The sequence below is a fragment of the Mobula hypostoma genome, chromosome 6 (assembly GCF_963921235.1).
Source record: "Mobula hypostoma chromosome 6, sMobHyp1.1, whole genome shotgun sequence".
In the NCBI taxonomy this organism is placed as follows: domain Eukaryota; kingdom Metazoa; phylum Chordata; class Chondrichthyes; order Myliobatiformes; family Myliobatidae; genus Mobula; species Mobula hypostoma.
In genome coordinates, this window is record NC_086102.1 from 114060927 (window position 1) to 114075477 (window position 14551).

The window sequence follows — 14551 nt, forward strand, 5'->3', positions numbered from 1 at the left end:
AGTACTAGGTGATAATAATTATAAAAAAGAGCAGAAATGGCTGGCACTATTGAAAAGATAGAAACATTTGATTGCACAACAGATAAATGGATATCAGGCATGGAGAGAATTAAGCAGTATTTTAAAGTGAATGTAATGGCCAATGAGAAATGATTGCCAGTTTTGCTATGTGTATTGGGTTTGTAGGCATATGGTGTGCTTAGAAGTTCAACTGCTCCAACCAAAAGAAGTCGAAATGAGCTTTGCTGATGATGTGAAAGTAATTCAGGAACACTTAGAACAAAACCATTGTTGATTGCCAAATGCTTTAGGTTTCATAAGTGGAATCAAAAGGAAGGGTGTGTACATGACTGAATTGAAGGATTGTCTGAGCATTGTCAGTTCAATGATGGATGTAACGATGCACTAAGAGATCGTCTAGCTTATGGAATCTTACTAGAAAACCTTAAAAATGGCTCCTAACAATACACCACTTATATTTTTAAAAAAAACAGTTGAAATAGTTGCATCATTGGAAACAGCAGATAGTGATGCAACTGGGTTACAGTCAGGAAAGAAAATAGTCATAGTCATACTTTATTGATCCCAGGGGGAAATTGGTTTTCCTTACAGTTCCACCATAAATAATAAATACTAGTAGAACCATAAATAGTTAAATAGTAATATGTAAATTATGCCAGTAAATTATGAACTAAGTCCAGGACCAGCCTATTGGCTCAGGGTGTCTGACCCTCCAAGGGAGAAGTTGTAAAGTTTGCTGGCCACAGGCAGGAATGGCTTCCTATGACGCTCTGTGCTGCATCTCGGTGGGATGAGTCTCTGGCTGAATGTACTCCTGTGCCCAACCAGTACATTATGTAGTGGATGGGAGACATTGACCAAGATGGCATGCAACTTGGACAGCATCCTCTTTTCAGACACCACCGTGAGAGAGTCCAGTTCCATCCCCACAACGTCACTGGCCTTACGAATGAGTTTGTTGATTCTGTTGGAGTCTGCTACCCTCAGCCTGCTGCCCCAGCACACAACAGCAAACATGATAGCACTGGCCACCACAGACTCGTAGAACATCCTCAGCATCATCCGGCAGATGTTAAAGGACCTCAGTCTCCTCAGGAAATAGAGACGGCTCTGATCCTTCTTGTAGACAGCCTCAGTGTTCTTTGACCAGTCAAATTTATTGTCAATTCGTATCCCCAGGTACTTGTAATCCTCCACCATGTTCACACTGACCCCCTGGATGGAAACAGGGGTCGTTGGTACCTTAGCCCTCCTCAGGTCTACCACCAGCTCCTTAAGTCTTTTTCACATTAGGCTGCAGATAATTCTGCTCACACCATGTGACAAATTTCCTACCGTAGCCCTTTGAGCATGAACAAAATTTCAACCTCTGAACTGATACAGCCTGGTTGAATATATTGTGTACTGTTGTGGCAGTGTGCACACATACGCCAAATCAATGGAGATTTAAAGATGAAACTTCAGAAAATGCAACAATGTAAGACACATATAAAGAGCATTTCAGTCAGACAAAAATAAATGGCGAAGAGAAAAAGATCAAAGGTTAAGTTGCAGTAATAAAAAGAGTGCTAATCTGCATGTTGTTGATGAAAAATCTGATGATGATGAGAATGACACAGGAACGGAAAGCCTTAAGATTTACAATGAGAAAACTAGCAATATGACCTACACCAGAAGTGAACTGTAAATTACTTAAGATGGAATTGGACACTGGTTTGGCTGTTCCAGTCACTCCACAAAATGACTTTGAATGCCATTTCAAAGATACTGAGCTGAAGCCTTCAGATATTCATCTAAGAACATATACTAGAAAAGGTAACTCCTATGGGATTGACATTCATAACAGTGAAATACGACAACCAGCAAGCCACATTGGGCCAGCATTGTGGGGTCATGAGTGGCTGAGACATCTACAACTTGATTGTAGTTCTATCTACCATTTCAATGCCACATCCCCTGCAATAGAGACAACTGAAAATAAACGACGTCACAACTGTCCCCATGTTGTACACTGTGAACTGTTGCCCAACAGAGGACAGACAGTTGTTGGTGCCAACATCTGCCTCTGGTTGGAAAGATTATTGGACTAAGGAAAGACCATGATGCTCTGGGGTAACATGAAAGTGACGAAAGCAGTGTCCGACTGCAACAGTTTTTGTAGGCAACATATCTGAGAAAGCTTCTGATATGTTAATCAGGCAGTTACTTGCAAAACGTGGCTTGATTTTAAGCTGGAAGAGGATTAAGGAGCTTCAGGATAGTTGCAAGCATTTGGCATTTGTGAGTATAAAGAACCAGAATATACTCTGCATGAAGGTTTTTCCATGAATTTCAAGTGGGAAATAATTGAAAAGTAGATGCAAAGACCAAAGCCCAACTGGATGATTGGATGGCCAAAAAGAAGGAGTCAATGGAGATACAAAAACAGATGATTCATCATATGGTGTTGAGGTTGAGGACACCAAGGAGAGAGAGCAAATCGTAAAAAGAAGCAATAGAAGAATTATAGAACATAGAATAGTACAGCACATTACAGGCCCTTCGGCAATATTGTGCCAACCCTCAAACCCTGCCTCCCATATAACCTCCCACCTTAAATTCCTCCATATACCTGTCTAGTAGTCTCTTAAACTTCACTAGTGTATCTGCCTCCACCACTGACTCAGGCAGTGCATTCCACGCACCAACCACTCTCTGAGTAAAAAACCTTCTTCTGATATCCCCCCTTGAACTTCCCACCCCTTACCTTAAAGCCATGTCCTCTTGTATTGAGCAGTGGTGCCCTGGGGAAGAGGCGCTGGCTATCCACTCTATCTATTCCTCTTATTATCTTGTACACTTCTATCATGTCTCCTCTCATCCTCTTTCTCTCCAAAGAGTAAAGCCCTAGCTCCCTTAATCTCTGATCATAATGCATACTCTCTAAACCAGGCAGCATCCTGGTAAATCTCCTCTGTACCCTTTCCAATGCTTCCACATCCTTCCTATAGCGAGCTGACCAGAACTGAACACAGTACTCCAAGTGTGGCCTAACCAGAGTTTTATAGAGCTGCATCATTACATCGCGACTCTTAAGCCCTATCCCTCAACTTATGGAATCTAACACCCCATAAGCTTTCTTAACTACCCTATCTACCTGTGAGGCAACTTTCAGGGATCTGTGGACATGTACTCCCAGATCCCTCTGCTCCTCCACACTTCCAAGTATCCTGCCATTTACTTTCTACTCTGCCTTGGAATTTGTCCTTCCAAAGTGTACCACCTCACACTTCTCCGGGTTGAACTCCATCTGCCACTTCTCAGCCCACTTCTGCATCCTATCAATGTCTCTCTGCAATCTTCAACAATCCTCTACACTAGCTACAACACCACCAACCTTCGTATCATCTGCAAACTTGCCAACCCACCCTCCTACCCCCACATCCAGGTCGTTAATAAAAATCACGACAAGTAGAGGTCCTAGAACAGAACCTTGTGGGACACCACTAGTCACAATTCTCCAATCTGAATGTACTCTCTCCACCACGACCCTCTGCCTTCTGCAGGCAAGCCAACTCTGAATCCACCTGGCCAAACTTCCCTGGATCCCATGCCTTCTGACTTTCTGAATAAGCCTACCATGTGGAACCTTGTTAAATGCCTTACTAAAATCCATATAGATCATATCCACTGCACTACCCTCATCTATATGCCTGGTCACCTCCTCAAAGAACTCTATCATTCTTGTTAGACATGATCTGCCCTTCACAAAGCCACGCTGACTGTCCCTGATCAGAGCATGATTGTCTAAATGCCCAGAGATCCTATCTCTAAGAATCTTTTCCAACAGCTTTCCCACCACAGACGTAAGGCTCACTGGACTATAATTACCCGGACTATCCCTACTAACTTTTTTGAACAAGGGGACAACATTCGTCTCCCTCCATTCCTCCGGTATCATTCCCATGGACAATGAGGACATAAAGATCCTAGCCAGAGGCTCAGTGATCTCTTCCCTCACCTCGTGGAGCAGCCTAGGGAATATTCCGTCAGGTCCCGGGGGCTTATCTGTCCTAATGTATTTTAACAACTCCAACAGCTCCTCTCCCTTAATATCAACATGCTCCAGAACATCAACCTCACTCATATTGTCCTCACCATCATCAAGTTCCCTCTCATTGGTGAATACCGAAAAGAAGTATTCATTGAGGACCTCGCTCACTTCCACAGCCTCCAGGCACATATTCCCACCTTTATCTCTAATCGGTCCTATCTTCACTCCTGTCATCCTTTTTTTCTTCACATAATTGAAGAATGCCTTGGGGTTTTCCTTTAACCTACTCGCCAAGGCCTTCTCATGCCTCCTTCTTGCTCTTCTCAGCCCCTTCTTAAGCTCCTTTCTTGCTTCCCTATATTCCTCAATAGACCCATCTGATCCTTGCTTCCTAAATCTCATGTATGCTGCCTTCTTCCACCTGACTAGACTTTCCACCTCACTTGTCACCCATGGTTCCTTCACCCTACCATTCTTTATCTTCCTCACCGGGGCAAATTTATCCCTAACATCCTGCAAGAGATCTCTAAATATTGACCACATGCCTACGGTACATTTCCCTGCAGAAACATCGTCCCAATTCACACCCGCAAGTTCTAGCCTTATAGCCTCATAATTTGCCCTTCCCCAATTAAAAATTTTCCTGTCCTCTCTGATTCTATCCTTTTCCATGATAATGCTAAAGGCCAGGGAGCGGTGGTCACTGTCCCCCAGATGCTCACCCACTGAGAGATCTGTGACCTGACCCGGTTCATTACCTAGTACTAGATCTAGTATGGCATTCCCCCTACTCTGCCCCATCTAAACCCTTGGAACTAATCAGGTGCCAATCAATATTAGGGAAGTTAAAGTCACCCATGATAACAACCCTGTTATTTTTGCACCTTTCCAAAATCTGCCTCCCAATCTGCTCCTCTGTATCTCTGCTGCTACCAGGGGGCCTATTGAATATCTCCAACAGAGTAACTGCTCCCTTCCTGTTCCTGACTTCCACCCATACTGACTCAAAAAAGGATCCTGCTACATTACCCACCCTTTCTGTTGCTGTAATAATATCCCTGACCAGTAATGCCACCCCTTCTCCCCTTTTTCCCCTCCTCTATCCCTTTTAAAGCACTGAAATCCAGGAATATTGAGAATCCATTCCTGCCCTGGTGCCAGCCAAGTCTCTGTCATGGCCACTGCATCATAATTCCATGTATGTATCCAAGCTCTCAGTTCATCACCTTTGTTTCTGATGCTTCTTGCATTGAGGTACACACACTTCAGCCCTTCTACCTTACTACCTTTACACCGTTTATTCTGCTTCTCTTTCCTCAAAGCCTCTCTATATGTTAGATCTGGCTTTACTCCATTCACTTCTTTCACTGCTCTATCGCTCTGGGTCCCATCCCCCTTGCAAATTAGTTTAAACCCTCCCAAACCATGCTAGCAAACCTACCTGCAAGGATATTGCTCCCCCTCGAGTTCAGGTGCAACCCATCCAATCTATACAGATCCCACCTTCCCCAGCAGAGATCCCAATGATCCAAAAATCTAAAACCCTGCCCCCTGCACCAACTCCTCAGCCACGCATTCAACTGCCATCTCCTCCAATTCTTACCGTCACTGTCACATAGCACTGGCAGCAATCCTGAGAACGCCACCCTTGAGGTCCTGTTCTTCAGCCTTCAGAATTAATAAGAGAATACTCGAGTGAACTAAATGTACCTTCCCAAGATCAAGATGTACATCTTAGAAAGAAGGAAAAGGAAGGGAAAAAAGTGGACGATGTAAGTGCTATGGAAATGAAAGAGGATAAGATGAGACCTCACTTCTCGAGAATATAGCAAATTCAGAGATACAGAAAACAATCTAAATAAAGAAAAAGGAAGATGAGAAAAAAGAAAGACAAGAAGTTGAAAAGCAGAGAAGAGATAGAGAGAAAAGCTGAGAATGGGAGGAGAAAGGTGTCCAGAGCTGTCAGGACCACTTTCTGCAGTCTAGGAGACAACTCCTACAGACACCAAGGAGGAGGACCCAGAATGTGAAATTGTTTCACAACCACAAGTCTCACCTGCCAAACAAAGTGATCTCCCTTGTCAGGAAAAATCTTATTCCACAAGAGTAAGAAAGTCTCCTCAGCAATTAAATCTTTAGGCCTGAATGGGACAATTTAAAATTTATTATGCAGCAGATGTCTCTATAGAGGAGTTGTATTATATTACAGTACATATGTAAATAAGTTGAGATGCATCTATATTGAGCTGGAGTTTATAGATAAGCAGAGAGGATTGTTGTGTATTTAATGTTTTAATAATATTGTAAATATATTCTTCGAATAAGCACTCTTTGTTGTTTACATAATGCATTGTGGGTTAAGTATAAAAGTATGTAAATGGCGTATGTCATTATGCCGCCATGTGAAATACACATGCTGCACTTAAAGTAAAAAGAAATGAAGATAGACTCGCATTCCAGACTCTGTTTTTATTTTCATTAGTTTTATATTTTGGAGTTTTGATGTGTGTTGTACATAACATTACCCTCATTATTTCACCCTCTCTTTCTGTCACCCCCATGATTTCCCGTTATCCACAGTCTCCACTCTCTCTGTCACACCCCATCATTTCACAATCTCCCCTCATCACCCCTCTCTCTATCTCCACCATCATTTTTGTCTCTCCCTGGGATCTCTTCTCTATATCACCCATAGCATTACCCTATCTCCTCCATCTCCCCTATCTCTATCATCACCATCAATTTCCTCCTTTCCCTCTCTCCCCTCTCTCTGCTAGGGCTTCTGCAATTTCTACACTTGCCTCTCACAGGGTCCGAGAGAACACCTCACTCAACATTAAGTCCTCCATTTTGAGTACCGTTGGGGGCCGGGAGACCTACCTGGGGGAAGCAACAGTGGCCATGCCTCTGGCACTGAGTCTGGCCCTGTGGCTCAGAAGGGTAGGGAACTGAAGAGGATGGCAGCAGTAATATGGAACTCTATATTCTGGGGGACAGATAGGTGATTCCATGGACTCAAAAAAGAAACACGGATAGTAGTTTGCCTGCCAGATGCCAGCATCCGCGATGTTTCTGAACGTGTCCACAATATTATGAAAAGGGAGAGTGAGCAGCCAGAAGTCATGGTACATATTGGTACCAATGACATAGAAAGAAAAAGGGAGGAAGTCCTGAAAAAAGAATACAGGGGGTTAGGAAGGAAGCTGAGAAGCAGGACCTCAAAGGTAATAATCTCGGGACTGCTGCCTGTGCCAGGTGACAGTGAGGATAGGAGTCGAATGAGGTGGCAGATAAATGCGTGGCTAAAGAATTGGAGCAGGAAGCAGGGATTAAGATTTCTAGATAATTGGGACCTCTTCTAGGACAGGTGGTACCTGTACAAGGGACAGGTTGCACTTGAAGCCGAGGGGGACCAATATTCTTGCAGACAAATTTACTAGAATTGTTGGGAGTAGTTTAAACTTATATGGCATGGGGATGATAACCAGTATAATAGAGCTGAGGATGAGCCAGCAGGTTTACAAATAGATGATGGGTGTAACATATGAAAGGAAGAACAAGCCAATGATTGCATACAAATGCAGACAGAGTAAATAGTTAAATTATACCACAGAGGCAAAATTCTAAAGGGCGATGGAAGCAGGACTGAAGATGCTGTATTTAAATGCGTGTAGCGTTCGGAATAAGTTGGATGAACTCGTGCCACAATTAGAGATTGGTCGGTATGACGTTGTGGGCATTACTGAGTCATGGCTGAGCGAAGGCCAAAGTTGGGAGCTTAACATCAAAGGATATACTTTGTATTGAAAGGACAGGCCAGAAAGCATAGGTAGTGATGTGGCCCTGTTGCTAAGAGACTGAATTATATCTTTGGAAAGAGGTGACAGGGTTGGAGAATGCTGAATCTTTATGGGTGAAGTTAAGAAATTGCAAGGGTAAGAAACAAACATTTTGGTAATAATATGTAGGCCTCCAAATAGTAGTCAAGATATGGGGTTGAAATTGCAAAGGGAGCTGGAAAAGGCATGCAATAAGGGCAATGACACAATTGCAATGGGGCCTTCAATTTGCAAGGGGATTGGGAAAATCCAGTTGGTGTCGAATCGCAAGAGAGGGAATTTGTTGAATGCCTATGAAATGGCTTTTTAGAGCAGCTTGTGCTTGAGCCTACTCAGGGAAAGGCTATTTTAGATTGGATGTTGTGTAATAACCTAGGTCTTATTAGGGAGATTAAAGTAAAGGAACCGTTAGGAGACAGTGATCATAATATGATTGAATTCATACTGCAATTTGAAAGCAAAAAGCATAACTGACATGTATCTGTATCACACTGGAATAAAGGGAATTACAGAAGAATGAGATAGGAGCTTGCCCTGGTGGATTGGAGGAGGATACTGATGGGGATGATGGCAGGACAGAGATGGCTGAAGTTTCTGGGAATAGTTCACAAGGCACAAGATAGATATGGCCCACAGAGGAAGAAGTTCTCAAATGACAGGAGTAGGCAACCGTGGCTGACAAACAAAGTTAAGGACCGCGTAAAAGCCAAGGAAAGGGCATATAAGGTAGCAAAATGAATGGGAAATTGGATGATTGGGAACCTTCTAAAATCCAACAGAAGGCGACTAAAAAGCTATAAGAAGGGAAAAGATGGAATATGAGGACAGACTAGCCAATAATATAAAGCAGGATACTAGAAGTTTTATCAGTTATATAAGAAGTAAAAGGGAGGTGAGAGTTGATATTGGACCACTGGAAAATGATACTGGTGAGGTAGTAATGGGGGACAAAGAAATGGCAGATGAACATAATGGGTACTTTGCATCTGTGTTCACTGTGCTAGAGGCTTGTGAATGCCAGGGAGCAGGTGTGAGTGCCATTGCTTTTACAAAGGAAAAGGTGCTAGGCAAACTCAAAGGTCTGAAGGTGGGATAAGTCACCTGGGACAGATGGACTACATCCCAGAGTCCTGAGAGAGATTGCTGAAGAAATAATGGATGCATTGGTCATGATCTTTCAAGAATCACTTGATTCTGGCATGGTCCCGGATGACTGGAAGGTTTCAAATGTCAATCCACTCTTCAAGAAGGGAGGAAGGCCAAAAAAAAAAGAAATTATAGGCCAGTTAGCCTAACCTCAGTGGTTGGGAAAATGTTCGAGTCTATTATTAAGGATGAGATTTTCAGGTACTTGGAGACTAATGATAAAATAAAGCAAAGTCAGCATGGTTTCTGTAAAGGAAAATCTTGTCTGACAAATCTGTTCGAGGGTGGACAAAGGAGAGGCAATGTATGTCACTTACTTGGATTTTCAGAAGGCGTTTGATAAGGTGCCACATATGGGTATGCTTAACAAGATAAGATCCTATAGTGTTTCAGGAAAGATGCTGGTATGGATAGCAGAATGGCTGACAGGCAGGAGGCAGCAAGTGGGAATAAAAGGGGCTTTGTCTGGTTGGCTGCCGCTGACTAGTACTGTTCCTCAGGGGTCAATATTGGGACAACTACTTTTCACATTATTTGTCAATGATGTAGCTAATGGAATTGGTGGCTTTATGGCAAATTTTGTGGATGATATGAAGATAGGTGGAGAGGTAGGTAGTGCTGAGGAAACAATGCGATTGCAATAGGACTTGGACAAATTGGAAGAATGGGCAAAAATGTAGCAGATGGAATACAATGTTGAGAAATGTATGATCATGTATTTTGGTAAAAGGAGCAATAGTGTCGACTATTATCTAAATGGGGAGAAGGTTCAAACATCAGAGATGCAGAGGGATTTAGGAGTCCTCATGCAAGACTCCCTGAAGGTTAATTTACGGGTTGAGTCTGTGGTAAAGAAGGCAAATGCAATGTTGGCATTTATTTCAAGGGGAATAAAATATAAAAGCAAGGAGATAATGCTGAGGCTTTATATGACACTTGGGAGTATTGTCAACAGTTTTGTGCCCCATATCACAGAAAGGATATGTTGTCATTGGAGAGAGTCCAGAGGAGGTTCACAAGGATGATTCTGGGAATGAAGGGGTTAACATTTGAAGAGCATTTGGCAGCTTTGGGCCTGTACTCACTGGAATTTAGAAGCATACGGGGGGGGGGGGAAATTTCATTGAAACCTACCGCATGTTGAAAGGACTGGTTAGGGTGAATGTGAAGAAGATGTTTCCTCTGGTGGGGTATCCAGAACTAGAGGGCACAGCCTCAAAATTGAGGGGTGACCCTTTAGAATAGAGGTAAGGAGGAATTTTTTTTAGCCAGAGAGTAGTAAATCTATGGAATGCACTGCCACAGACTGCAGTGGAGGCCAAGTCCATGGGTAATTTAAGGTGGAAGTTGGTCATTTCCTGATCGGTCAGGGCATCAAAGGATACGACGAGAAAGCAGGTGTATGGGGTTGGGTGGGATCCAGGATCAGCCATGATGGGATGCAGGAGCAGACTCAATGGGCTAAATGGCCTAATTCTGCTCCTATGTCTTATGGTCTTATTATGATCACCAGATGAAAAACTTACCCTCACACTAACTTCTGTCATCTGCCCTGTCTCATTCCCAAGTAGGAGATAAAGTGTTGCACATTCTCTTTTTGGGACTTCTGGATACTGGTTAAGGAAACTTTCCTGAGCACATTTGACAAACTCGATCCCATCTAGTCCTTTTACAGCATGGGAGTTCCAGTCAATGTGTGGAAAGTTAAAGTCACCTACTATCATAAATCTATGTTTTTTGCAACCGTCTGTGATCTCTCTACAAAGTTGTTCTTCTAAATCCCGTGGATATTGGTTGGTCTATAAATAGCCATACAGCCTCATTGGACAAGTTCTCAAGTCTGTCCTGACAGAGCACTGCTATGTCATTTACCCTGACTAGTATTGCACCCCTCCCCTTTTAATCCCTCCTGCTCTATCACGTGAAGGAAGGTTATTGTAGATTACAGGGGTTCTTTATCAATTAGGGAAGTGGGACAAGGAGTGGCGACTGAATTTCAATACAAATAAGTGTGAGATGATGCATTTTGAAAAGTCAAACCTGCATAGGGCTTACTGTATACTGTGAATGTTCGGGATTTCGGAAGTATAATGGAACAGAAGGACCTAGGAATGCAAGTAACTTGTTTGTTGAAAGTGCCATCACAAGGTGACAGAGTAGTGAAAAAGGTGTTTAGCACGCTGGCCTTCATGAATCAAGGCACTGACGATAGGAGTCGGGACATTGTGGAGTAGTGTGTACAATTTTGGTTTCCTTGTTCCAGGAAAGATGTGGTTAAACTGAAAAGAATGCAGAAAAGATGTATGATGATGTTGCCAGGACTAGTGGGGTTGTGGGCTTGAGTTCTAGGGCGAGGTTGGCCAGACTAGGTCTTTATGTTTTGAAAAGGAGAATGACCTGCGACCTTATAGAAGTGTTTATGAGAGGTGTAGATAATGTGGAAGTCTATTCCAGAAGTGAGAGGACTCCAAAACTAGGGTGTATAGATTTAGGATGAAAGGGGAACAACTTGAAAGGGACCTGAGGGTGGTGATTATATGGAATGAGCTATCTGAGAAAGTGGTTGAGGCAGATACAATAGTGTCATTTAAAAAACACTTAGACAGGTGCATGCAGAGGCACGCTTTAGTCATTTTATACCTGTGACTGTGAGGCTAAGTACAGCTCCAATGTTGTTGATGACACCACTCATGTTCACCAAATCAAAGGGTCAAAGGTGGTGATGAGTCACTATAAAGGAGGGAGATTGAAAACCTGATCAAATGGTATCACAACAATAGCCTCTCACTCAATGTCAGCAAACCCAAAGAGCTGATTCTCAACTACAGAAGGCAGAAACTGGAGGACCATTAGGGGATCAGAGCTGGAGAGGGTCAGTAAATTCCTTGGTTTTATCACCTCAGAGGATCTCACCTGGGACCAGCATGTAAGTGCCATTACAAAGACCTGCACCTGAACTTTCTTAGAAGTTAGTGTAGATTCAGCATGTTATCTAAAACTTTGAAAGACTTCTATTGATGCACAGTGGAGAGTATTCTGACTGGTTGCATCATGACCTGGTATGGAAACACTAATGCCCATGAATGGCAAAGCCTACCAAAAGTGATGGATACAGCCCAGTCCATCACAGGAAAATCTGTCCCCACAAATGAGCACATCTACAAGGAGTACTGCCATAGGAAAGCAGCATCCATCATCAAGGACCCCAACCATCTGAGCTATACTCTCTTCTCACCATCAGGAAGCAGGTAAGGGAGCCTTAAGTCCCACACCACTAGATTCATGAACAGTTATTACCCTTCTACCATCAGGCTCCTGAACCAGAGTGGATAACTCCACTCACCTCAACAATGAACTGATTCCACAAACTATAGTCTCACTTTCAATATATATTTATTTATTTGCGTCCCTTCTTGGTCAGGATTGACCATGGATGTTGTATCCTAGCTGCCTACCAGATATACAAGCAAGGGCAGTACAAGTAGGCTCTCCCTCCCCATGCAGCTGATGAATCCAAAGGAATGGCAGAGATTGATACAGTTCTACACAAGCAGTGTTGAAAACAACATAAGGCTGCCTTAGGGACTCCAGCTCCGGATATTTCCTTGGGGTTTACTCTTGAAGCCTTCTTCATGAGTGGCCATAGCCGAAAGGCGGTGCAGGTTTGATCATGATTTTCCTTCTCCTAGCTGACAAGCCTCATCTGCCCGAAGCAACTACCTTAAGGAACTGCTATCATTTTAATTTTTTTCTCAGCTCAAGCTGATAAAACCTGAGGTATGGGCATGGTCAAGCACTCTCATTTCTCAATTGCTGGGAACTTTCAGACTATAGTAGTGGTGTTTAATATTGTGGCTTTCTGAAGATTTACCAAACTATTGCTGTGTAGCTCTAATTGTGAAACTTTGTGTAGTGATTTTGGAACAATACCAGTTGTAGATATTACTATTGGGACATATTACTGTTCATGTTCCGTAGTCCTTCAAGTTCCTCTTAATTTAGCACATTTCTAGTGTTTTTCACTTATTGATTTCTTAATGTTATGTGTGTTTGGAAAGGCTATATCTATTAAGTAAATTGTTCTTGCTTGTTGTTCCTGTAATATTACATCTGGATAGTTATTCTGGATTGTTCTATCTGTAATAATGGATCAGTCATAATACAAGTTGTAGGACTCGGACTCTAAAACCAAATCAGCCTTGCATTTATACTAATTAGTTTTTATTTTAAGGCAAGATTTTGGTGAATGATGTTTGCCACTGGATTGTGCCTATGTAAGTAATTGGATTGACAAATAAACTTATTTGTCATATTTCCTCTTTTATTCAAACAACTCCCTCTTTTAAATCAGCATACTTCTGGTGTTTTTGTCAATTATTATGTGTGTTTGGAATAGCTACATGTATTAAGTAAGTTGCTCTTGCTTATTTATCCTATAATGTTAGATCCGGACTGTTATTATGGATTGTCCTATCTGTATAATCGATCAGTTATAATATAATTTATAGGACTCTGTCTGTAAAACTGGATCAGGCATGTATTTATAGTAAGGCATGGTATTGTTTTATGAGTTTGGAGTTTAAAGCAAGATTTTGGTGAATGGTGTTTGCCACCTGATGGTCTAGATGGGCTGAAGGGCCTATTTCTCTGCTGTACTGTTCAATACCTCTATGTCTTTATCTGAAACTAGGGATAATTGGGACACTTGGGTGTCTGGGATCGAGAATTCCTGGGCCTGGGACACTGGGTATGTCTGGGACACAAGGGGTGTCTGGGACTGGAGACATCTGGGATACTTGAGGTGTCTGGGATGGGGGATGTTGGAGATATATGAGCCTGGGACACAGAGCAACTGGGAATTATGATGTCTGTGACTGGGTCACAGGGTTGTCTAGGACAAGAAACGACTGGCACTGTGATACAGGGGAACAGACATGAGGCATCTCCGGGACTGGGACAGTTTGATTATTTCTGACTGGGGCATGGAGTATGTCTGAACTGGGGGCATCAGAGACTGGGACGAGGGATGTCTAGAACTAGAACACCTAGGATATCTGGGACTGTAACACTAGGGTCATCTGGGATACTGGGGGCACTTTTGACAGGGAATGTGTTCCCGGGGACATCTGGGAATTGGGATGTCTGGTTCTGGCACACTGGGATTGTCTCAGACACTGAGTCTGATGCTCCAAAGAGGTTGGGGCACATGATGTCTAAGACACACAAACTAGCAACATCTAGGACACTGACATCATCAGGGACTGGGGCACCGGGATGTCTGGAACAGGGAATGTCTGACACTCTGACAATAGGGATGTCTGGGACTGGAGAGGTCTGGGACTTGAACATGAAGGACATCTGGGACTAGGACAGGTGGTGACTGGGATTTGGACTCTGGGGATGTCTGGGACACGGGTGTCTGGAACAGAGAATGTCTGGCACTCTGACATGTTTGGGAATGGGCAAGTCTTATTGTAGTGCACTAAGGATGTCTATGACACTGGCTATATCT